This window comes from Lathyrus oleraceus, chromosome 7 (genome assembly GCF_024323335.1).
Source record: "Lathyrus oleraceus cultivar Zhongwan6 chromosome 7, CAAS_Psat_ZW6_1.0, whole genome shotgun sequence".
NCBI classification, from domain to species: domain Eukaryota; kingdom Viridiplantae; phylum Streptophyta; class Magnoliopsida; order Fabales; family Fabaceae; genus Lathyrus; species Lathyrus oleraceus.
Window position 1 is genome coordinate 97176397 of NC_066585.1, and position 25475 is coordinate 97201871.

Below are 25475 nucleotides of genomic sequence, written 5' to 3' on the forward strand. Positions count from 1 at the left end.
CGAGGATGTGTTCATCAGCGAACTCATCCTTTATCGGTCTCTTTTCTTCTGTTTCTTCAATAGGTGACATGCAGAATAGATGATCTTCCACTGTGTTTTCACATCCTCTTTTGTCTTGGATCTCTACATTAAATTCTTGGAGGAATAAGATCCACATGAGAAGTCTCGGCTTAGAGTCTTGTTTAGCAAACAGATATTTCAAAGCGGCATGGTCCGTATACACTACAACCTTCGATCCTAACAAATATTGCCTGAACTTGTCAAATGCATAAACCACGACCAACAACTCTTTTTCAGTGTTTGTGTAGTTCATCTGTGCATGGTTCAACATATGACTAGCATAGTAAATGACATGTAATAACTTATCTCTTCGTTGTCCTAAGAATGCCCCTACAGTAATATCAATAGCATCACACATGATCTCAAATGGAAGAGACCAATCGGGGGCAATAACAATGGGTGTTGAAATCAGTTTGCTCTTCAATGTCTCAAAGGCCATGGTGCATTCTTTGTTGAACAGAAATGCCTTATCTTTAACCAATAAAGTGGTCAGCAGTTTTGCAATTTTTGAGAAATCTCTTATGAACCTGCGGTGAAAACCTATGTGTCCTAAGAAACTCCTGATACCCTTCTCATTAACCGGGGGTGGGAGTTTAGATATCACTTCCATTTTTGCTTGGTCCACTTCAATTCCCTTGTAGGAGATTTTGTGACCCAACATTATCCCTTCTCGCACCATGAAGTGACATTTTTCCCAGTTCAAAATTAAATTAGTTTTCTGGCACCTGTCTAGAACAAGAGAGAGATTAGTTAAACAGTTATCAAATGAGGATCCAAAGAGCGAGAAGTCATCCATGAAGATTTCCATATGCTTTTCGAGCATGTCGGCGAAAATGGAAGTCATTCTTCGGTAAGCAAAAACACCATACGGGCATGCGAATGTTGTCTTTTCTTAGTCTTCCGACGCTACAGCAATCGGATTATACCTGGAGTATTCATCTAGAAAACAGTAGTAATCATGCCCGGCTAACCTCTCCAACATCTGGTCAATAAATGGAAAAGGGAAATGGTCCTTCCTAGTTGTTGTGTTCAACCTTCTGTAGTCAATGCAAACACGCCACCCGGTTATTGTTCGCGTGGGAATTAACTCATTTTTTCATTCCTTATTACGGTGGTCCCCCCTTTCTTAGGGACAACATGCACCGGGCTCACCCACGGACTGTCAAAAATAGGATATATAAGACCTGCATCTAACAATTTCACCACCTCTTTCCGAGCTACTTCCTTCATTGCAGGATTGCGTCTTCTCTGCGGTTGGACTACCAACTTGTGGTCGTCTTCCAAGAGAATTTTATGCATGCACACAGTAGGGCTAATGCCCTTCAAATCTTCAATTGCCCATCCAATATCATTTTTGTAATTTTTCAAAACTTGGATGAGTTTTTCCTCTTGGATATTCTGAAGGCTTGAGTTTATGATAGCAGGACATTTTCCTTCTGGTTCGAGAAAGACATATTTAAGATTTTCAGGAAGTTGTTTCAACTCTGTTCCCTTCTTTGGTTCTCCATTCTCCTCACTAGATTGAGGTAGGCGTAAATCCTCCCACCGACGTGGTCGAGATCCTTTTCACGGGGGTTGTACGTGTTGATTCTAAGTGTTGGCAGCAATTTTGGTAAAACAAAGAGTGTTCACAAGATGTTATGTGTGATGTCTTAACATGAGATATCCTATGTACCTGCTGGAGTTCAAGAACATGTTCATGCAGGATTGTTTCAGAATGCCATATACAATGCCATGGCTTCTAATATTGGGTGTACCTGCTGGAGCTTAAGTGAAAGACATGTTCATGCAGGACTGTTTCAGATGACATACACAAGGTCATGGCATCTGATATGGTTGTACCTGCTGGAAGTTATAAAAGGAATTATTGGATTATGTAGGATTTTTCCAGGATGTCAGACCCGATGTCATGACATCCTATATACAGAACATTCAGTGTGAATGTCTGGTGTTTTGTGATTGCACAATTAATGGAAATCTATGTATGATTGAAGATCTGATTAGCTGGCGCATTCAATCATGGATTACAACCTGATTTACTTATTTTCCAAGGAGATCTAACCAGCTGTTATAAAAAGATTTGATTGGAAAATAGATTTAGGGTTTTCAAGATGTCCAAGCCCAACTGAAAGGTTCTATAAAAAGGGACTTAGAAAACCTGTTTTACAACACAACCAATACTGAGCGAAATATAGAGAGAGAGCTAGGGTTTGTGTCTGTTTAGTCGTAAGACTTGTAAGCCATTCAAGTCATCTTTTGATGATTGAATTGGACTGATTTGTGGTTGTAATTTGTCACTTTAAAGCTGTTAAGCAAGAGTGTGTGGCTACTTGATCAAAGCTGTGAAGCAAGATCAAGTGTGTGTCTTCTTGATCGAAGCTGTGAAGCAAGATCAAGAGTGTGTCTTCTTGATTGAAACTGTGAAGTAAAATCTAGAGTGTTTTATTGAAAAGTATTTTCTTTTCTCAAGGGATTGTTGTTTAAAATCATAGGTGTGATCGTAGGGAAGTGAGTGGGTTCTTATATCTAAGAGTGATTAGGTAGAAATTGCACAGGTAGAGATTAGGTGAGAAAGACTGTAACTTGTTGAAGTGTACGGAGAGTCTTTGAACTAATTCTATTTTAGTGAATTTCCTTTCTGGCTTGGTAGCCCCCAGATGTAGGTGAGTTGGACCGAACTGGGTTAACAATTGCTTGTGTCATGTGTTTTACCATTCAGTATCTTTATCCTATTTGTGTTAACAGATATTAGTGTCGTGACATTACCTTCGACATCTTATATCTAATACCAGAATTTCAATTGGTATCAGAGCAGGCATCCTGCTCTGGTTCTGGGTGAGATCTAGGGGCAATACTTTCTAGTACAATGGAGAGAGATAAAGGATTTGTTCACAAGCCACCAATTTTGGATGGTTCTAACTACGACTATTGGAAACCTCGAATGGTAGCCTTTCTAAAATCTCTTGATAACAAGGCTTGGAAGACTGTGTTAACAGGCTGGGTGCACCCTGTAGGGTCTAAAGAAGGAGAAGCCACTGCTGAGAAAAAGCCTGAAGAACAATGGTCCAAGGAGGAGGATGACCTAACCCTTGGAAATTCTAAAGCATTGAATGCCATCTTCAATGGAGTGGACAAGAACATCTTCAGATTAATAAACAACTGTGAAGCAGCTAAAGATGCTTGGGACATTCTCAAAACCACTCATGAAGGCACCTCTAGAGTGAAAATGTCTAGACTACAGCTGCTCACCACCAAGTTTGAAAACTTAAGGATGAAAGAAGATGAAAATATTCATGAATTTTACATGAGTATCCTTGAAATTGCCAATGCCTCTGGAGCTTTGGGTGAGAAGATGTCAGATGAAAAGTTAGTAAGAAAAATACTCAGATCACTCCCCAAGAGATTTGCTATGAAAGTAACAGCCATAGAAGAATCTCAAGACATCTCAAATATGAGAGTTGATGAGCTAATTGGATCCCTCCAAACATTTGAGATGGGAATATGTGATAGAATTGAAAAGAAAGCCAAGAGCATAGCATTTATGTCAAACACTGAAGAGGAAGATGAGGAAGGTGGTCAAGATATTGATGAAGATTTGGCAAATGAGATAGCAATGTTGGGAAGATAGTTCAACAGACTGATGAAAAAGGTAGGTGTGAGAGCAAAGGGCAATGTCAAGAACATCACATCTGACATCAGTAAATCCAACAGCTTTGGTAAGAAAACAAAGTCTGAAGAAAAGCCCAAAGAAGTTCAGTGCTATGAGTGTAATGGGTATGGTCATACTAAAACTGAATGTGGGACCTACCTCAAGAAACAAAAGAGGAGTCTTGTTGCCTCTTGGTCTGATGGAAGTGAAATAGAAGAAGCTACAAACCATGTGACTGCATTGACAGGAAGATGGGGGTGTGAGGAAGAGTCAATTGATGATGAAAGAACCTCTGAAGAGTTGGCTACTACTTACAAAGAGTTGTGCCACAGAAGTGCAGGAATGTACAGACAAGTTGAAAGCCAGAAGAAAGTGATAGCTCAGCTGGAAAATGAAAAGGAAGAGTATGTGGAAACCATCTCAAAATTGAAGCCTAAAGTTGTATTCTTGAATTCTAAACTAGAAGAGATGACCAAGTATGTAAGGATGTTAAGCAATGGATCTGACTCCTTAGACAAGATTCTCCAGACTGGCCAAATAACAGGAAACAAATTTGGCATTGGATTCAAGGCTGAGTGCAATTACACTGGTTGCAAACCAAAATCCAAACCTAAGTGCAGCCATGTTAAAAGCAAACCTGTGATGTCACATCAGATGCCACAACAGCAGAAAGGGAAACATCAAAAATGGAGATGCTAATACTGTGGAAAATTTGGCCACCTGAAGCCCTTCTGCTATAAGCTATATGGTTATCCTGGCCCTGTTCAGTCTCAATACCAATCAAGGTCCAAGCATCACAAGACTGTCAACAAAAAGCAATGAGTTCCTAAGACAAAGGTCACAAGTCTAATAGCTCACACTTCCCTCAGAGTTTCAGCCAAAGAAGATTGGTACTTTGATAGTGGTTGCTCCAGACATATGACTGGGAACAAAAATCTGCTAACTGAACTTCACCCTCATGCCATGAGTTATGTTACCTTTGGTGATGGTGCAAAGGGTGAAATCAAGGGAATGGGAAGGCTGGATTGCCCTAGAGTTCCTGACCTTGACGATGTCCTACTTGTTAAGGGATTAACTGTTAATCTTATAAGCATCAGTCAACTGTGTGATCAAGGTCTGAATGTAAACTTCACCAGAACCGAATGTCTGATTACTAACAAAGAAAATGAAGTAATCATGAAGGGGGTTAGGTCCAAAGACAACTTCTACATGTGGAGCTCTCAAGAAACTGGATACTCTTCAATGTGTACCTTAGCCAAAGAAAAAGAAGTGAAGATATGGCATCAAAGATTAGGCCACCTGCACCTTAAAGGTATGAAGAGGATCATATCAGTTGAAGCTGTTAGAGGAATTCCCAACTTAAAGGCTGATGAGGGAAAAATCTGTGGAGAATGTCATATTGGAAAACAAACAAGGATGTCACACCAGAGGCTTAGACATGACACAACTACCAAAGTCTTGGAACTCCTTCATATGGACTTGATGGGACCCATGCAAGTAGAAAACCTTGGTGGGAAGAAGTATGCATATGTGGTGGTGGATGATTTCTCCAGATACACCTGGATCAATTTTACAAGAGAAAAATCTGATGTATTTGAAGTCTTTAAGGAGCTTTGTCTGAAACTTCAAAGGGAAAAAGAAAGTCCTGTTGTCAAAATTAGAAGTGATCATGGGAAGGAGTTTGAGAACAACAAATTTGCTGAATTCTGCTCTTCAGAAGGAATTTATCATGAGTTCTCATCTCCCATCACTCCCCAGCAAAATGGTGTGGTGGAAAGAAAAAATAGGACTCTTCAAGAATCAGCCAAAGCTATGATTCATACTAAGAAATTTCCCTACCATTTTTGGGCTGAAGCCATAAACACAACCTGCTATGTTCACAATAGAGTGACATTAAAGAAAGGGACTCCCACAACCCTTTATGAAGTCTGGAAAGGAAGAAAACCTACAGTCAAATACTTCCATGTATTTGGTAGCAAATGTTATATCTTGGCTGATCGTGAGCAAAGAAGGAAGATGGATCCCAAAAGTGATGAGGGAATATTTTTGGGCTATTCAACAAACAACAGAGCTTACAGGGTCTTTAATTCCAGAACTAATGTATTGATGGAATCCATTAATGTTGTGGTTGATGACCAACAGACTGATGTCACAGACGATGTCGAGACATCTCTGAATGATTCTCCAGCTGACTTCTCAGACAAAAAAAAGGAAGAAGAACCTCCTCAAGCTGAACTTGAAGATGACAAAATCAACAAGGGACCCTTTATCAGAATTCAGAAGGATCATCCCAAAGATCTTATCATAGGAGATCCAGATAAAGGAGTCACTACTAGATCAAGGGAAGTGATCTCACATGGCTGCTTTGTGTCAAAGATTGAACCTAGAAATATCAAGGAAGCCTTGACTGATGAGTTCTAGATCAATGCCATGCAAGAGGAGTTAGGCCAATTCAAGAGGAATGAAGTATGAGAATTGGTTCCTAGACCTGAAGAAGTAAATGTCATAGGTACAAAGTGGGTATATAAGAATAAATCTGATGAACAAGGAGTTGTTACTAAAAACAAAGCTAGATTAGTAGCTCAAGGATATACTCAAGTTGAAGGAGTAGACTTTGATGAAACATTTGCTCATGTGGCCCGCCTTGAGTCCATTAGATTATTGCTTGGGGTGGCATGTATTCTAAAATTCAAACTGTTTCAAATGGATGTAAAAAGTGCCTTCCTGAATGGCTACTTAAATGAAGAAGTATATGTTGAACAGCCTAAAGGATTCACAGATCCAAATCTTCCACAACATGTGTACAGATTGAAGAAAGCCCTCTATGGGTTGAAGCAAGCTCCCAGGGCTTGGTATGAGAGACTCACAGTGTTCCTCACTGAAAATGGATACAGGAAAGGAGGTATTGACAAAACTCTGTTTGTGAAGAATGAAGGAGGAAAGCTCATGGTGGCACAAATACATGTAGATGACATTGCATTTGGTGGGATGTCAGAACAGATGGTTGAACATTTTGTTAGACAAATGCAATCTGAGTTTGAGATGAGCCTTGTTGGAGAACTGACCTACTTTCTTGGGCTACAAGTCAAACAGATGGAAGACTCTATCTTTCTATCTCAAAGCAAGTATGCCAAGAACATTGTGAAGAAGTTTGGCATGGAAAATGCAAGCCATAAAAGGACACCTGCTCCTACTCATGTGAAAATCTCCAAAGATGAAAATGGTGTCAATGTAGATCATAGTCTATACAGAAGCATGATAGGTAGTCTGCTATATCTCACAGCAAGCAGACCTGACATTGCATTTGCTATAGGTGTTTGTGCTAGGTATCAAGCTAAACCAAAAGTCAGTCACATAAACCAAGTGAAGAGAATACTGAAATATGTCAACGGCACCAGTGACTATGGGATGTTATATACTCATGGATTTGGATCCATGCTGACTGGTTACTGTGATGCTGACTGGGCTGGAAGTGCTGATGATAGGAAAAGCACATCTGGAGGATGCTTCTTTTTGGGAACAATCTAATTTCATGGTTCAACAAGAAACAAAACTGTGTATCTCTATCCACTGCTGAAGTTGAGTACATAGCAACTGGGAGTAGCTGTTCTCAACTGATCTGGATGAAGCAAATGTTGTTTGAATACAATGTCACACAAGAAGTCATGACTTTATACTATGATAACCTGAGTGCCATAAATATTTCCAAAAATCCTATTCAACATAGCAGGACAAAGCACATTGACATTCGTCATCACTTCATTAGAGAACTTGTAGAAGAAAAGATCATAACTCTGGAGCATGTCACTACTGAAAAGCAATTAGCAGACATTTTCACTAAAGCTTTGGATGCCAATCAATTTGAATGTTTAAGGGGGAAGTTGGGGATCTGTGTTCATGAGAACCTATAGCAAGCAAAGGAGTTTGGGTTTGTTCATCCCATATGATATTTCTGACTGGGTGAAATGTGTTGTGGCATAGACTGGTCTAGTGTGGCTGAAGATGTGTTGCTGGTGGATGGATGCGGAAGTTTTTACTAGTTTTTGTGGCAGTCCTTATTTATTCCTGTTTGTAATATTTTGGGCTCTTAATGAGTTCCTTGGATTTGCTCATTATCTCAACTATCACAGCTGCGTATAATGATGGTTTGTACTGCTTAACTGTTATGTTTTAACATGTTTAATGTTATAACATCTGTCCTGACATTCTCTGTCTAATTGGTCACCTTTGGTCAATTTTGACTAAAAAGGGGGACAAGTGTTGATATGGAATGTGGAAGCAGTTGTGGAATGGAGAGTTGTATGTAGCTAAACTGAAGGACAACTATTATTGAAGGAAGTGCACAGATGTTAAAACAGAATGTTGTTCTGTTTACAGATGTCAAAGAGGATGTCTGATATGATGCATAGGTGTTGATGTTGAAGCAGATGTCAGAATGACATTCTGGCTGGTACAGGTGCTGGAGTTACAGTAGCTGTTATTTGCTGTGTGCACAGATTTAGGGGGAGAAGGAGTACCCTTGTACATTTGTGTGTCTTACTAGTTGCATCTATAACTACTAATTCTGTTTTTGTTGCACAGATTTAGGGGGAGGAGAAGTACCATTGTGCATGTGTGCATTACTAGTAGCTATATCTAGTAATTATTTGCTTCTCCTGCTGTTTAAACTACTGTCATGTTGTTTAACTGCCGATAGTTTCTCTTGTGAACAAAAAGGACAGATATATGTTTTAGCCAAAACTTGCCAAAGGGGGAGTTTGTTGATTCTAAGTGTTGGCAGCAATTTTGGTAAAACAAAGAGTGTTCACAAGATGTTATGTGTGATGTCTTAACATGAGATATCCTATGTACCTGCTGGAGTTCAAGAACATGTTCATGCAGGATTGTTTCAGAATGCCATATACAATACCATGGCTTCTGATATTGGGTGTACCTGCTGGAGCTTAAGTGAAACACATGTTCATGCAGGATTGTTTCAGATGACATACACAAGGTCATGGCATCTGATATGGTTGTACCAGCTGGAAGTTATAAAAGGAATTATTGGATTATGCAGGATTTTTCCAGGATGTCAGACCCGATGTCATGACATCCTGTACACAGAACATTCAGTGTGAATGTCTGGTGTTTTGTGATTGCACAATTAATGGCAATCTATGTATGATTGAAGATCTGATTAGCTGGCGCATTCAATCATGGATTACAACCTGATTTACTTATTTTTCAAGGAGATCTAACTAGCTGTTATAAAAAGATTTGATTGGAAAATAGATTTAGGGTTTTCAAGATGTCCAAGCCCATCTGAAAGCTTCTATAAAAAGGGACTTAGAAAACCTATTTTACAACACAACCAATACTAAGCGAAATATAGAGAGAGAGCTAGGGTTTATTTCTGTTTAGTCGTAAGACTTGTAAGCCATTCAAGTCACCTTTTGATGATTGAATTGGACTGATTTGTGGTTGTAATTTGTCACTTTAAAGCTGTTAAGCAAGAGTGTGTGTCTACTTAATCAAAGCTGTGAAGCAAGATCAAGTGTGTGTCTTCTTGATCAAAACTGTGAAGCAAGATCAAGAGTGTGTCTTCTTGATTGAAACTGTAAAGCAAAATCAAGAGTGTGTTATTGAAAAGTATTTTCTTTTCTCAAGGGATTATTGTTTAAAATCACAGGTGTGATTGTAGGGAAGTGAGTGGGTTCTCATATCTAAGAGTGCTTAGGTAGAAATTGCACGGGTAGAGATTAGGTGAGAAAGACTGTAACTTGTTGAAATTTACGGAGAGTCTTTGAACTAATTCTATTTTAGTGAATTTCCTTCCTGGCTTGGTAGCCCCCAGATGTAGGTGAGTTGGACCGAACTGGGTTAACAATTGCTTGTGTCATGTGCTTTACCATTCAGTATCTTTATCCTATTTGTGTTAACAGATATTAGTGTCATGACATTACCTTCGACATCTTATATCTGATACCAGAATTTCAGTACGTCTAACAATGCTAACACTTCAGATTCCCCGTTGTCCACTTCTTTATCAGAGTCGAAAATGGACAAACTCAACACTCTTTCCAAAGGTGATTGTGGTGCATTCAAAGGATTATCATATGTCGTCACCTGATCCAGAACCTCTATAGTATGATTGGTACAAATATCATCCTTGTACCTCATGGTGTTTCGAACATCGATTTTCAATTCCCCATCATAAACCTTCAACGTCATTGTTCCTTCTTCTATGTTTACCAAGCATCATCCAGTTTCCAAAAAGGGTCTCCCCAGAATGAGAGGGATCTCTTCATCTTCCGGCATTTCAAGAATTACAAAATCCATCGAAAATACAAACTTGTCAATTTTCATCAGAACATCTTCAACAATGCTATATGATTTCTTGACCGAATGATCAGCGAATTAGAGTGTCATCCTGGTATCTTGCACAACCCCTATACCAAGCTTCTTGTAAATGGATAGCAGCATGAGACTCACACTAGCTCCCATATCAATAAGAGCTTTGTTGAACGACTTATCTCCAATAGTACACGGGATGGTGACAACTCCTTGATCTTTCTTCTTTATCGGAATCTTCATACCCTACAAAATAGCATTACAAGTTTCTGTTAGAATAATCGGGTTAATGTCGGTGGTACGCCTCTTCGAAATGATATCCTTCATGAACTTGGCATAAGTAGGCATTTGTTCAAGTGCCTCCAACAAAGGAATATTAATCTCCAGCTGCTTGAACAACTCTAATAATTTTTCAAAGTTTTTCTCATGTTGTCCTTTTTTCTTGTTTCTAGTGGGGAAGGGAAGCTTGACAACCGGCTTAGGCTCAATGACTGTTTCTTTCATAATAGGTTTCGGTGCTACCACTTCTTCCCTAACAACTTCATTTTCTTTGATCTCAAGGTCCACTTCGATCAATTGGTCTTCCTCTTCATCCACTTCCTTGACAACTTCATCCAATTTACCACTTCTTGCTGTCACTGCACTCACATTATTATGCTCTCTAGGATTTGTCACGGTTGCACTAGGTAGAGCACCTTGTGCTTGAGAACTCGAAGCTAGTTATTGAGCGATTTGACCCATTTGGACTTCAAGATTCTTTATGGATGTTGTGGTGTTTTTCTGATTGTTCCGGGTTTCTTCTTGAAATTGAACATTATGAGTTGCCATTCTTTCAATAGAAATTTGCCAATCATCTTTCTTAGGGGCATGTTGCTGTTGTTGTTGTTGATGTTGAGTTTGGTACTAACCATGTTGAGGAGTGGTTCCTTTTTGGTCTTTCCATGAGAAGTTGGGATGATTCTTCCAACCCGGATTGTACGTGTTGGAATAAGGATTATTCTGCTTCAAAAATTTGATTTTCTCCACTTGTTGAGGAGTTGCAAAACAATAAACAGTTTGGTGCGGACCACTACAAATTTCACAGCAGATAGTAGGAACCGGTTGGACCTGCGCCACCTGTTGGGTACCTATATTCATCGCCTTCAGCTTCTTATCAACTTCAGCAGCTATAGTATATGTAATACATATTTTATTAGTTTCTAGCTTTAAATATATAACCCCTTCTGGTTTTCTTTGACACCTATCGTACAACTCCATGTGTTCATTAGCAGCAATAGCTTCAATGATCTTCTTGATACCGGTGGCTGTTGAAAATTTTGTGAAACCACCGGCTGCAGTATCAATCAGTTGTTTGGTCTTTATTTTGAGACCATTCACAAAAATATGCATCTGTTCAGTTGCATCCATACTATGAGTTAGGCAGGCTACTAGGACTCTCTTGAATCTCTTGTAGTGTCTCCCAAAGTTTCCCTGTCCTTCTGCTTAAAATTCAGAATTTCATACCTCTTCCGCAGAAATACCGATGCTGGAAAATACTCATTCAGGAAGGCTTTTTCCATTTTTTTCCCAAGATGTGATGCTACCGGCAGGTAAGGAATAAAACCATTCTTCAGCTTCTTCCGCTAAGGTAAATGGGAACATTCTCAATTTCTTGGCTTCTTCAGTGTGACCATCAATTTTTAGAGTGTTGCTCATGGTCAGAAACCTCTGCAAATGCTTGTTTGCATCTTCATTCACTTTTCCAGTAAAATGCTTCCTTTCAAGCTGATTAATGGTACTCGGGTGCAGCTGGAAATTCACCACGTTCACTGGTTGGTTGACAATAGATAATCTGCCGGTTTGTGCATTGGCACCTCTGTAGTGTCCCAACAGTCTTTTTGGTGGAGGTGGAACATCAGCCATAGTTTCGATCTCTCTATCAGAACCTGAATCTAAACTTGAATGGATGGAAAGTTGTTCTTCGTCTGATTCCAATCTGGCTAATCGAGCTTGTCTGCATCTTACCCACAAGGTTCTCTCGATTTCTGCGTCAAAAGGAAAATCAGATGAGGCCTTACCTCGCATACAAATATCAGACACATACCATTTGATATAGTCGAAATAAAATATTCAAAATAACGGAAAATAAATTCTAGTTGCAGAGCAACAAAATTTCAATTGAGATAATTTTAAACTTATATTTGGCAATCCCCGACAACGGTGCCAAAAACTTGATCGGGAAAATAGCAAGTTTACTATTTTGCCAATGTAGTAGTAAGAGGGATGTTTCCCAGAGATCGGTCTCGAGGATTGCGCAGCAATATATGTGTAAATAGCCACTCAATTGAACAAAAGTAATAGTTTGGGTTTTGTAAAATTCACTGTAAGGGAAAATAAAACAAAATAAATATTTTCACAGATTATAATAATATGCCAAGGATGGTGTGTGAAAATCTCCTATAATGATCATTGAGTGTATATCTCCTTAATAATGAGAATTGTTTCAATTACCGGATCTTAAGATTGTTTCCCCCTAAGACCTCAGAGGGAAACCTTTGGTATTCAATCTAACCTCTAAGTCCTTAGGTGATTATGATGAAACCAAGTCATTTTAATTTAACAAGAATAACCCGACAACCATAGGGTATCCCTAGTCCTAGGTGATATCTACTATGGTTTCACTGTATAAAAACCTTAACAATTTCAATCCTGCTAATCGTTAACCATACATCAATCTCGATTTTTCTGATAAAGAAAGAATTACGCACATTACACAGTGAAATTGATAACAAATAACATATATTAAGGAAATTATAACATCAAAGTCATTACATGATCAATTCAAGGACATCACCTGGCAATGGGGGGTTTAGCCTCTCATATTATTCAAATAAGATACAAGATAAAATTGAGACATTACAAAAAGTTTGGAATTTCATTGATCTTCAATCGCGTCCGCTCTTGAAGGATCTCCGTTCTTCGTCACTTTCCACTACTTCAATCTTTATCGTCTCTAATTTTTTATCGTGAAAAAATCCCTTTCTCCATATTCAAATCTCCTCTAAATATTTCCTGATGACAATTTTTATCTAGCAAAAGTCCAGAATGCCCTCCGGGATAAGTCGTGCCAAAAACAACAAAAAACTAGAAAATCAGGTGTCCAAGCCAACACTGGCCGTGTTAGGCTTCTGATGTGAAAGGCTTGACACACCCCTTCAGGAGGCTGACACGGGTCGTGTCAGCTGACACGGGCACCCGTGTCAGCTCCCTGTTTTCCTCTTCCAAGTGTCCACTCCTGACACGACCCTTGTTGGGCAACACTGGTGTCCGTGTCAGGAGTACTGTATTTCCCAATTTTCCTTTTTCGACGGGCCCGGAACGTCCGATTTGCTTGTCTATCCCTCCGGTACTATTGCTTACACCTGAAACCAATAAAACTACCACAAAGAAACATATAATGGAGTATAATGATGCAAACCACATGTAATCAACAACTGCAAACAACAATGCAAAACATCTAATTTACTAAACAGAATAATAAAATAAGTAGACTAATGTGTTACCGACTTCGTACAAAGGTGCCGAATGAGTGTCAAAAAACAAGTAAAATTGGAGACTGATCATATACCCCGACCTTTGGTTTCAAATTATACCTCTTCAGTCACTTGTTACCAAATCCTTCATTTCTGAGACTTTGATCATTCACTCCATTCATCTCCATGATGCATTCATATTCTACCTTCATTCACTCCATGTGATATACCTGATATCTTTGAGCCAAATACACTACCTCTTTAAGCTCCATCTTGTATCACCTTGTGAACCAAGAGTAGTTTGGCTCGTACACAAACACATAATTCTTCTTGTTTTTGGCTATACCATATAGTGGTTGACGCTTCCGCTATCCCACATATTGGTCAACGCTATTTTTACTCTTGGATTCATATTTCATCCCTTTGTTGGAGTTCAAACAACATAATCTTTTGGTTCAGACCATATCAGTGATCACAACTTCTTTTCATCTCTCACCACTAGTTCTATGAATTACGGAGTTCTTAATTCCTTATTGCACTATAAGGATACGTAGGCATGAGGGCCCTAATCCTCACCGAGCACTTTATCTATCATTTTCTTCTCCCTTTATTCTTTTGCGAGTAATCTTTAGATTCAACACCCATTCGAGCTAGAACAATCAAAACAGTTGCCATGGAGTACCATTGATGTAAGGGGTGTTAATACCTTCCCCTTGCATAACCGACTTCCTTACCCATCATATCTTGTTCCCCCTGGTTTTATCAATGTTTTCCCTTTCCTTCGGGAATAAATAAAGTTTGATGGCAACTTTGTTGTATGTTCGAACGTGTGATACATTTGGTTATATTTCCGCTAGCTTCAGTTTGTTAATTGTTGTTCATTTGTAAAACTTGTATGGTTTTCAGATGATAATAATAATGAAATAAACGTGTATGTTTTAATTAAATCCATCTGTGTTCACTTATATTTTATTTATCAGTATCAAACTTTTGTTCAAGGAAAATTAAAAGAGAATGATGAAATAAAATGCGCAAGATCACCGACTGTATACTTTTGAATAAAACCTTGTTGGCGATGTAAGGCATTACTTCAAATCCCTAAACATAGGAGGTATAAGGAAGATAATCCCTAGTCAACCCCTTTAGGCCTTGGAGTAGGAGTTTATTTATGTATATAAAACCCTCAATTTTAACCAGGGCAGGGTAGTCTTCAGTTAGTTTGACCTTACGTTCAAATTTCAAAAGAAGAATATCCCATATGAGGATCAACCATATCCCATCCCTCACAAGAGGTCGAGAATCACAAATTCACAATGGTTATCCCTTACCAACAAAAGAGTGAGATAGCCACGACCCTTGCAACAAACCAAGCAAGCAGATGTCATGCGTTTTGTGCCAATACAAAATACAAAAAGAAAAAGAAAATCCCGCTAAGTCTAAAACTTGAAAAGAAGTGACTTAGGCAAAAATTATGGCATCCTGGTGGACTGCAAACCCAAAGGATCTGTCAAGGAAAAAATAAGGGAAAGCAAAACAAAAAGAGAGGATCATTAGCAAATTCGTGTGACTGCAAACAAAAGCAAAAGGTGAGTGATTGTCGCTCCAAAACTCATTGGTTCGTAACCATCATTTCTACTATTCAAATTCCTTTTCTGAAAGATGAACGCTTGTGTCAAGCTAACTAAATATAGGAGTGGAGAAGATCAAGGAGAATGAGTAGGTTTGAATAGGTTTTGTGTCTTATATCCTTTCTTTCTGAAATTGTGAACTAGGCCACATTACAACCCTCAAAAGACGTAATTGAAGCATCGTTTATTTTGAAATCACACTATGGTAAGATCGCGTCAAAGTTGACTTCTAAATATTTGCTTGTTATTTGTATTGATACTGATATGGAATTCTAACTAGTGATTCATTCGCTATATGTCATAATCTTATTGAACATACTTGAATTTCAAAAATGACATGAGCATGACATTACAATTATCATTTTCAAAATGAGCATTTTTACTTGCCAACAGGCACTTGACATCAAGAAAGCTTACACAATGGGAAGATTGATCATTCTGAAGCACATATCTCTTCATAATTCAGTCAATTTGGGGAAATCACGTTGAGATTGACAAATCTCTATGAGATCATCCAAGTAAGGAAAAAATCACTTCAAGGCTCGTATTGGGGCATGTCACCTCAAGAGCACGAGAAGTTAACGACTCCTAGAGACGATTAATCAGGGAAATACAACTCAAGACATCAGGGCATGTTAAATCAAGATCGTCATATAACGAGGTTGCTTCGCAACATGTGATTGAGTCAATTCATGCAGATACCCAACAGACTGGGGAAAAGGCAAGTTACGAACGTACAAGCTCTCTCCATGTTTCAAATCAAGTTCAGAGGTGTAACGATAACTATTAAGCCTGAAGTAGGTGTCATAGAATCGCATCTTTATGACCCTTATCCTAAACCTAAATTCCCACATCCCTCCACATGAACATCTGGCTAACCATTGCATAAATCATCATCATGTGTTAATCATGTCGATTCACTCATGTATATCATTCATCTAGCGTAGCATGAAACCTTGTATGTAAATCAGAAAATCTAAAGCCCAATACTTATTAGCACTTCCAAAATCTAAACTTGCTTTGTATCTCTTAAAAACCTGGTCTTTTTTGGCACCTCTCTTAAGATCCAAACCGCTTGGCATCTGTAGCACCTCAAATTTGCACCTACCTTTTGTACATACATTTTCATATTAGGTCATTAACATAACATAGTCCACTGCATAGCATTGCATTGTCCTTTGCCCAAGTGCAAGTTCAGTTGACAAATTAGGTCAAACTGGCCAGGAGATCAGTCAATCAAGCAAACAAGTGCAATTTCCATTGAGACAAGGCCCTAGGATGGGTCCAACATGTTCACATGACCTAGGGGTCCTTTGGAAGTGGTTTGGTCAAAGATTGGGTGCTCAGAAGTCATCAGTCAATGTGCAGTCCACCAGAAACCCTAGAAAGTCAACTATGGTCAACTGTGGTCAACTGTACCTGATTTTATGGATTTCAAGGTGGGAGATGGTTTGAAAGGGTTCATTCATGTCCATACAAGTCTCATTTGGCATTTCAAAGATCAAGATTGAAGAATTTGAAGTCAAACAAAATGTTTCCAAAAATGGCAGGTGACCTGTAATTTTCAACTGCCAAAAATAGAAAGTTTTTCTCCTCAAATTTACTTCATCATACAAGCTTCAAATGAAATTTTGTCCAACATGAAAGTTGAATATCTTGCTCTCACCTTTCCAAAAAGTCCAAGAACACTCATTTCTCATTTGTGGTTGGCAAGTTATGATCAAATCATTCTCAAGAATTTTTGAACTTCAAAGTGGCATATCTTCCAAACCATTTGGCCAAATTGGGTGGGGTTTTTTGCTACAAGTCATATTTGATGTGCTCTATCCAAATCTTTCATCACAATTCACCAAAAATCTTCCAAGAAAAATGGCCTTTTTCAAGTGGCATGAATTAAAAAAGAGGTGAGTTGAAAAATGGACTTTCAAATAGTTCATTTCCAATGCATTATGCCAATTACAAAGGTTCAGAAATCATATTTAGAATTTGTTTGAGGCCCATTTTCGTCCATTAGCCATGCACCCCATGCAAATTGGTTGGTTTTTAGTAAAATTGGCAAAACACTCATTTAACCAAATTGTGATTATCATTTCCACTAACCAAGCTTAAGGAATGTTAAACAGAGTATACATACTTCATTTTCAGTCTGAAAAACCCTAGCACACTTTGCGAAAACAGATCAAAAACTCATTTGCTCTCAAAAAACTCTCATTTTTCCACTTGAACTTTTCTGAAAAATTATCAAAGGATTCGTGCTTCTGTGCTTTGTGCCATCATATACCATCATGGTTGGGGCCATTGCAAGCATCATATTCCAACTGTAAAGCCAAATCCATCACTGTTGCATTGAAGCTTCATCCATGGCAGATTTTGATTGGAGCTGTTTCAAAGGTTGTTGAGCTAAAATTCATTCTCCATTCATCATCTGGAACCTCCTTGTGCATCTGTTTCAGCTCATCATAACCAAACAACCGCTGTATCATCACTGTGCTCCAAATCAAGTAAGATTTCGAATCTCTTTATTTTCAAAATCATGCTATGCTTTAGAAAGGTCCTTTCATGCTGGTTACACTGGATTTTAAATCATGGAAAATGGTTGAGTATTAAGAGAGATCTGTTGAATTGAAATTTGTTGCTTAGATGTTATTCTGCTCGATTCATCCTTGTTAGTATGATTTAGTGAAAATGAATGTTGGATTGATGATGAGCATGTTGAGACGGTTTGATTGATGTGCTGGATTCCAATTTCTGGGAATTTTGTTCATCCAAATGATGAACACGACACTGTAGCTCATAAACCCTAATTGTGCATTGCCCAGAATTCTGTTGCTCGTGTTTGGCTGTTTTGATTTTCGCTTTGCATGAGAGTTGCTGTGCCATTGCCATGAACCAATCAGGACGCAGCATACCCTTAAGTGAAACGCAGAGTTTCACTTAAGGGACCAAATAATTACCATTATGCCACTGCCGGTTTTAATTATCAATTAATTCATTTCTTTTTGCAATTTTTATTTCATTTTGGCATGGTAACTTCAAAAATTCATAAGTCACTCAATTTTAATCCAATTTTCATGGGATTTTTTGTGGATTGCTTCTCTTGATCTCTAGTTTTTTATGATAATTTTTCCAGATTTTTTGCACGTGTGAATTTTTAAATGTGCTAGGGTTTGTTCATGTTGTCCATTTTGTGTATGTCTCACCAAATTGCTTGTGAAATGATGATACTTTATCCAATGCTTCCCAAATGTTTTGTGCTTAAACTAGACATGTTCATGGTGATTTTGGTGTAGAGTTTGTAATTTTCCCATTGCTGGTTGTGGAGATATGATTTTTTGAATAGGGGTGTGACAATTTGTGTCACACCATGTATGTCCAACTTCATGATTTTAATTACCATGCTTAATGAACTCAAAATGATCTGGATTTTTGCATGAAGACACTTGTGCATGTTTAGAATGTGTGTGAATTTTTCTGGAATTTTTGAATACATTTTCTATTTGATTGACAATTTCTCCCCTGTTTGACCAAATTGCTGACTTTTGTGACACATGATGCCATATGATTTGTGAATTTCTCATGCTTAATTGGATGGACTTGAAATTTTACATGTGCATTGTGAACGTCTTGAAGTACATCATGGCTTTAGTCCCATTCATTTATCATGTGTTGGTTATGTTTTATGATTAATTGAAGTTGGTGCATGTTTTGATGCTTTGAATGAGTATGCTTGAACTTGCTTTGCCTTTCTGAATTTAATTTCCCTACTTCCTTTGATCCAAATGAGCTGAAATTTGGTATGCCTATCATGTTGTGGATGATGTTTGATCATGATTTATTTGAGGAATTTTTGAAATGTTTGTGATTGGATTTGAGTTGAGTCATTCTGTTGACTTCTTTGAGGTTCCATTTGCCATGCTTTGACCTAATCTGTTTGTGAAATGATGATGGTGAATGATATGAATGTGAAACTACTTGAGTTTGCTTCTTGATTGATTTGTCTTGACTTTGGACACTTGTCACTTGCTGTTTTAAACTTTTTGTCTCCTTTTGACCCTAGGCTTGTCCTAGTGGTCTTGTTGCTCATGTTTAAGCTTGTTGTTTCAGGTTAAGCAGCAAATGCTTCAAAGAGATTAATACAAGTTAATTGAGTTTGTTTGTTTATCATGAACTAACTTGTTTGTTTTGTAGGTTGCTTAGCTCACTTGTTATGAGCTTGTTGCTTTGCACATATGCTTGACTGTATTGTCTGTTGGCTTATGCTGTTTGTTTTAACTTTGTGTCTGGTGTACTAATTGTGTTTGACTGATTTCAGGTACATTAGTTGCTATTAGTTCTTTGAGAACTTTGCTTTGCTTTGCTTGATAGCAATTTGCATTGAGGTATAATTTCCTTACTCCATGTAGTCTGGAAGACCTAGCTTGTTATTTGGCCAGGCACCCGTCTGAAGTCCTCCTTAAGAGGCAATGTTTGTGACTGTTTACTTTTGTCCTTGCACATATTCAAAGACCTCCTAAGTGAAGAGGCATTGGCAGATACAAGGGATGTGCAATCCATCCCCTGCTATTCTGTGTGTCATCCGCTTTGCTCACACCACTGTGTTGATGCATTGCAGATACTAACCCAAGATCTTGTACAGTTGTACAGTTGAGTCAGTGTCAAATGTGTAGAAGGGTTCCCACTTTCTGAACCCACACATTCTTGTCTTAAGCTCTCCCAGGCCAGGGATAAGAGCTGTGAAGTCTCATCTTCACTCACCTTTCATCAGCTTTACCCTAACTCTCAATGTTAGGGTTAAGAGCTAACCTTACCCTGTTACAGTGGTTTGTTTGTTGAGGTTGATATGACCCCTTGACTAAAACCTAACCCTGATTGAGCCCATTGCTTGCATATAGTGTGTGCTACTTGTGCTTGTGTGTTTGCTTTAGCTTGCTTCCTGTGCAAGTTAGGTTTAGTTTGGCTTGCTTCCTGTGCAAGTCATGTTTAGGATAGACTTGCTTCCTGTGCAAGTTAGCTAGAAACCTTAACTTAGGGATGAATTTGCATGATAACATCTAGGCTCGAGTCGTAGTCTCCCTAGTTGTGTCTCCCTCTGTTATCTGGTTAGGCTAGTCCTGTGTCCCTCCGTAGGGGAACTACGTCGCCCTGATCCTCTTACCAGATGAGGTACGTAGGCAGGAGATGAGTTGATCTCTCTGGGCGCCCTTTTTCTTTTTCAACCTTTGTGTTTCAACCCCCTTGTGTGTGTTTTGGTTCGGATGCTGATGTAAGTCCAGTGATTGGCATTCGGGCTCCACATTTTGCCTTCGCCTGTGTTCGTTTGTGTGCGTGTTAGCCGAGCTACGAATGCTCTGATTCTTCTTAGTCCAAGAAGATACGTATGCATAGGATGCGACATCCTAGCGAGCATGTTTTTCCCCCGGTCCGAACTACTTCGACTCTGATGTCTATGCTTGATAGACTAAGTAGGCCCAGGATGCGATATTCTGCCGAGTTCAGTCTTGTTTGTTTTCTTGTGTCTCTTTCAGCCAGTGTGTGTTTGTGTTTGAGCAGTGTTTTAGCAACCTTTTTCCTTCCTATTGTGCGTGGATCCCGTCGAGTATGACGGATGCGTAGGGGTGCTAACACCTTCCCTTCGCATAACCGACTCCCGATCCCATTCTCTTTGGTCGCGAGACCATGCTTTTTTTTCCAGGTTTACTCTGAGCGTTTCCTTTCCCTCTTTTGGGATAAATAACGCACGGTGGCGGCTCTGTTGTCTTGTTTTCCCGCCGGTTTTTCGCGTAATGCGACAGCATCTTTTAAAGCCTAGTTTCCTTGGCACCATTTGTTTCCAACCTTCATGGTTGATGAATCTTTTTTCAACCTTCATGGTTGATAATCTTTTTGTTTCCCACCTCCATGGTTTATGAATCTTTCTTCAACCTTCATGGTTGATAATCTTTTGTTTCCAACCTTCATGGTTGATGATCTTTTTCCAGCCGTCGTGGTTGATGATCTTGTTTTCGACCTTCAGGGTTGACGATCCTTATTTCCAACCTTCATGATTGATAAACCTTTTTAAACTTTCATGGTTGATAATATTTTTGTTTCCAACCTTCACGGTTGATGATCTTTTTTCCAACCTTCATGGCTGATGATCTTTTGCTTCCAACCTTCATAGATGACAATCTTTTGTTTCTAACCTTCATGGTTGATGATCTTTGTTTCCAACCTTCACGGTTGATGATCGTTTTTTCCAACCTTCATGGTTGATGTCCCTCTTTGTTTCCAACCTTCACGGTTGATGATCCTTTTATTTCCCAGCTTCACAGTTGGTAATCTTTTATCCAGCCTCCATGGTTAATGACTTTGTTTCCAATCTTTGTATTATTGATTTATCTTCAACAGTTTGACATCCATGTCAGAAAAAATTCAACTGAAACCTCTATCTATAAGGGCATTCTAGAACTTTAATGTTTTAACTTATGGGCTCCTTGATTCCATTAACCATATTTCTACATAGCATATATGGCTTCATGCGTCATAAGAATCAATCATATGTTACATATAGCATGCATATTACATTTCTCCTTTGCAATTGATATATTTCCCCACATAATATTTCAATCAAACCCCAGCAGATGAACCTATGAAAGTCTACATGCCATTCCATATTCCATATACGCTTACCTATATCACACTTCAATCGTTCTCAACGAGATTTTTTTTGGATATTTTGGTATTTAATCTTCTTCCACCTCAAATACCCGAAAAGCTTTCGCAATTCACGCATCCAGGTTTAAGATTATTAAATAGGGACAACTGTCATACCCCAAAATTTGCCCTCCCTTTTTTATTTTTTCATCTAACTTATGACTTAAGATTCATCTGTACTCATTCATGCCTTATTCATGTGCATCATTCATTCATGTTAACACTTCCTAATAAGCATAATAGATTCAAAGCTCGTGGATTATAAAAACTGGGGTTTTGCTTGAGGATTGTGATATTGCTCATCATATGGAGGAAATCCTAATTCCAAGCCCTCTTGGACCTTGATTCAATGAGATCACGACTTGACATTCATTTATGTATCAAAACCCCAATTCTTAATTGTACTACTATGGGATCTTGTGTTTGATCTCTTGAGCATTAATTTGGTCACTAAACCCTAATTATGGGCCCATGTGTTAGGAGATTGAATGTGGAGCTTCATGCTTAGCTTTAAGGGGTGTGCAACATGAAACCCTAATCAAGGATGCCTGATCTTGTGTACCACTTTGAGTTGACTTTGACCATGGGATTAACTGAAACCCTAACTCATTAGGAAGAGGTTCTTGACCATCATGATATGCATCATGTCATGCATTAAACTGGCTTTGTGCATGAGAATCATCCACTTAACCTACATGCATCTCTGCTTAGGATTTCATCTGGTTCAAAGTTTTTTTCAGGCATCCATCCATATGGTACTTTCAAGATTTATAGGTCTTTGCTCATAGTTCATGATTGCATTGGTGCATTGGTCTTTTGGGTCCTTGATTTGTCATTTGGTCCATTTGAGATCCATAAGGCATTATAGGACATTCACTCTTGATTCATCTATGTAGATTGGTCATTTTGATCAATTGCATTCACTTGGTTTAGGAAAGTTTTGAATAAGTCATGAAAGGCATGTTTTATTTAAAATCAAGTCATATTCATTCAAGCACCTTTCTTACATTACAAGTCACCATGTACATCTTTGTCAAGTCCATTTTACATCAGAAAACCTATTCTAGCCTACAATTGACTTTGGTCAACAATTGACTTTTTGATCAACCTGTTAACCAAAGTCAACCATCAATTCCTAAGTCGACATCATCTTGACCTTAGTATCCTTGATCATGTTCATTCTCCATACCATTTGGTTCAATTTATATCGTGTTTAGCAAGCCAAATATTTCATTTGTTGTTTTTCATTACTAACTTTTTAAACCTCACTTAACATTGCTTTTGTTTCTCAATCCTTTATTCAAATTCCAAAACTTTTCACTATATCCCATTAATTTCATACACAATCAACTTATCCATAATCCAACATTCAAAGAGAGAATAACATAACATTCAATTAACTTTCCATAACAATCTTAACATTCAATTACACTTTCCATTCATAACTTTCCATAACTATCCAATACCATTCATTCATACATTCATTCAATTCCATAACCATTAATCCATTCAATTCCAACTCAATACATTTCATACACATTTCTAAAGCAAGTCCAAATGGCATACACATTCAATCTCTCATACAATTTTCCACATAATCCCATTCATTCAATTCAATAGCCATACAATTCAATTACATGTTCCATACAAATTCAATTTCATAAACATTCCATTATAATTCCATTCCCTAAACTACAATTTCCCACATTAAATGCATTCCCATTACAAATCACTACAAAGGATCAAGCCATATACAACCTATAATCCAATCCCAAACTCCCAATTTAATTCTAAACAAGTCAGTTGCACACATATTCCAAGCATGCCATCAAATAGCAGAAGGACTTCAAGGCAAGCAACACGCCAAGCCCCGCAGCACCAAGTGGAAACTAAGCACAAACAATTCAAACATGCACATTTTAATTCAATAGAACAATTTGAACTCCACGATAAGCTAACAAAGACGATGCAGGGAATCAAAACCACTCTAACAGATTCACAATTCACTTCCAACTACCTCGATGCATTTCAAGTGAATTTTTTTTTGCATTTCTAACTGCAAACCAAACTCTGTAAATACAAAACTCTTCACTCATTTAGTGGGGACGAATCACAAATCAAATCACCAATTCATAGCACTCTTCACTATCAATTTTTTTCAACTCAGAGGCTCATTCGTTGTTCAGTTTTCAGTTTCACTCTTTAATACTCTTCAAGCATTCTCAGAAACTCTTCGAAATATTCTCAATCCTCTCCCTCGATTCATAGCTTAAAGTTGAAAAACTCACGAGAAAAAGAAGGAGAATAATGAGAAAGAGTTCAATACCTGTTTTTTCCACCGGGTCAAGATTTGAATCCGGTGAGTTTCCTTCTGCCTTCTTGCTTCAATCCATGATCTGTGTGTCGCGATTTCGCGTTCTTCTCATACCTCGCATGCACCAGCAATTCGGTGAGGTTAGATGTTGATTTGAAGCTTGAACTTTGAAATTGATTTGAGTGTTCATCGAGTTTTTTGAAATGATATGAGAGAGGGAGAGAACGCGTGAGATTGTGGATGAAGGGTGAAAATTTTGTTTGCACTGCTGAGAATCGATGCATTGACCTGGTTCAGTTTGATGCATAGACCTGGATCATGAACCCGTGGATTTGGATCCGATTTGCTTGGAGCTATTTGGTTCTAAGGCCCAAACCTTCTATCCTCACCCCCTTCAAAGTATGCACACCCTACTCCATGATTAATCCATTTTATCATTCTTAATTTTAATTTTTAATTAATTTTTATTAATTGATTTTGATTAATTTTTAATCTCTGATTTTTATAAGTTATAATTTGATTAATTTAGAATTAGGTTAATCAATATTAAGTTAATTGTCATCATGTAATATCATATTAATTTTAATTAGGATTAGTTAGTTTCAATTAATTTTAATTAATCTTGATTGTTAATTCCATATTAACTAATTTTGGCATAATGACCATATTTCCCTTAGGGCTTAGAAAGTTTCCAAGATGCATGCCCCCTTAGCTTAGGACTTGTGTAAATGCAACTGGTTTAATCTGACTGATAATTCATTAGGTTTATTGTGTATATAATTCAACTGATATCTTTCAATCCCATTGATTATTTGATCAAAGTTCACTTTGATCAACCAAATCTTTGCACTATGCTCAATTCCCCAAGCCTATTCAAGTGATAAAAAGACCCTTGATCACTAGATAGGATAAGTCCCTTATGTTCAAGCTGTAATGGACCTCAGGAGCTCAAGGCCTCAAAATTCAAATTCAAGATCAAGACTTCAATTCAGTATAAGGCACTCACATTACAGATAGAGTGGACTACAATTCAAGCACAACAAAGGTGCATCAACACTTGTCAATCTTGATTCAAGTTATGGGTCATGAGCCTTAACCATCGGAGAATGATGAGAGGGAATTTTTCCTACCCTTGTCTAGAATACCTTTCCGTACGATGCGTAGGTCCTAGCTATTCAAAGTATTCACATTCGTTCATATACTTTAGTACAATTCAAATCAAATGATTGTCAAGTCTTTTCTTCACAAACAATGGTGCATCAGTAGGATCAATCATAAAAGGATTATCA

At 38.1% G+C, this 25475-nt stretch overlaps 1 long non-coding RNA gene across 1 annotated transcript; it reads right to left on the bottom strand.

Moving 5' to 3' along the window:
• Window positions 1–23448: 23448 nt before the first annotated feature.
• On the bottom strand, window positions 23449–24580 carry LOC127101675 (uncharacterized). Its single transcript, XR_007794688.1, has 2 exons — window positions 24199–24580; window positions 23449–23761 (listed from the first exon to the last, which is right to left on the bottom strand). It is a non-coding gene; the product is annotated as an uncharacterized LOC127101675 (long non-coding RNA).
• Window positions 24581–25475: the final 895 nt, after the last annotated feature.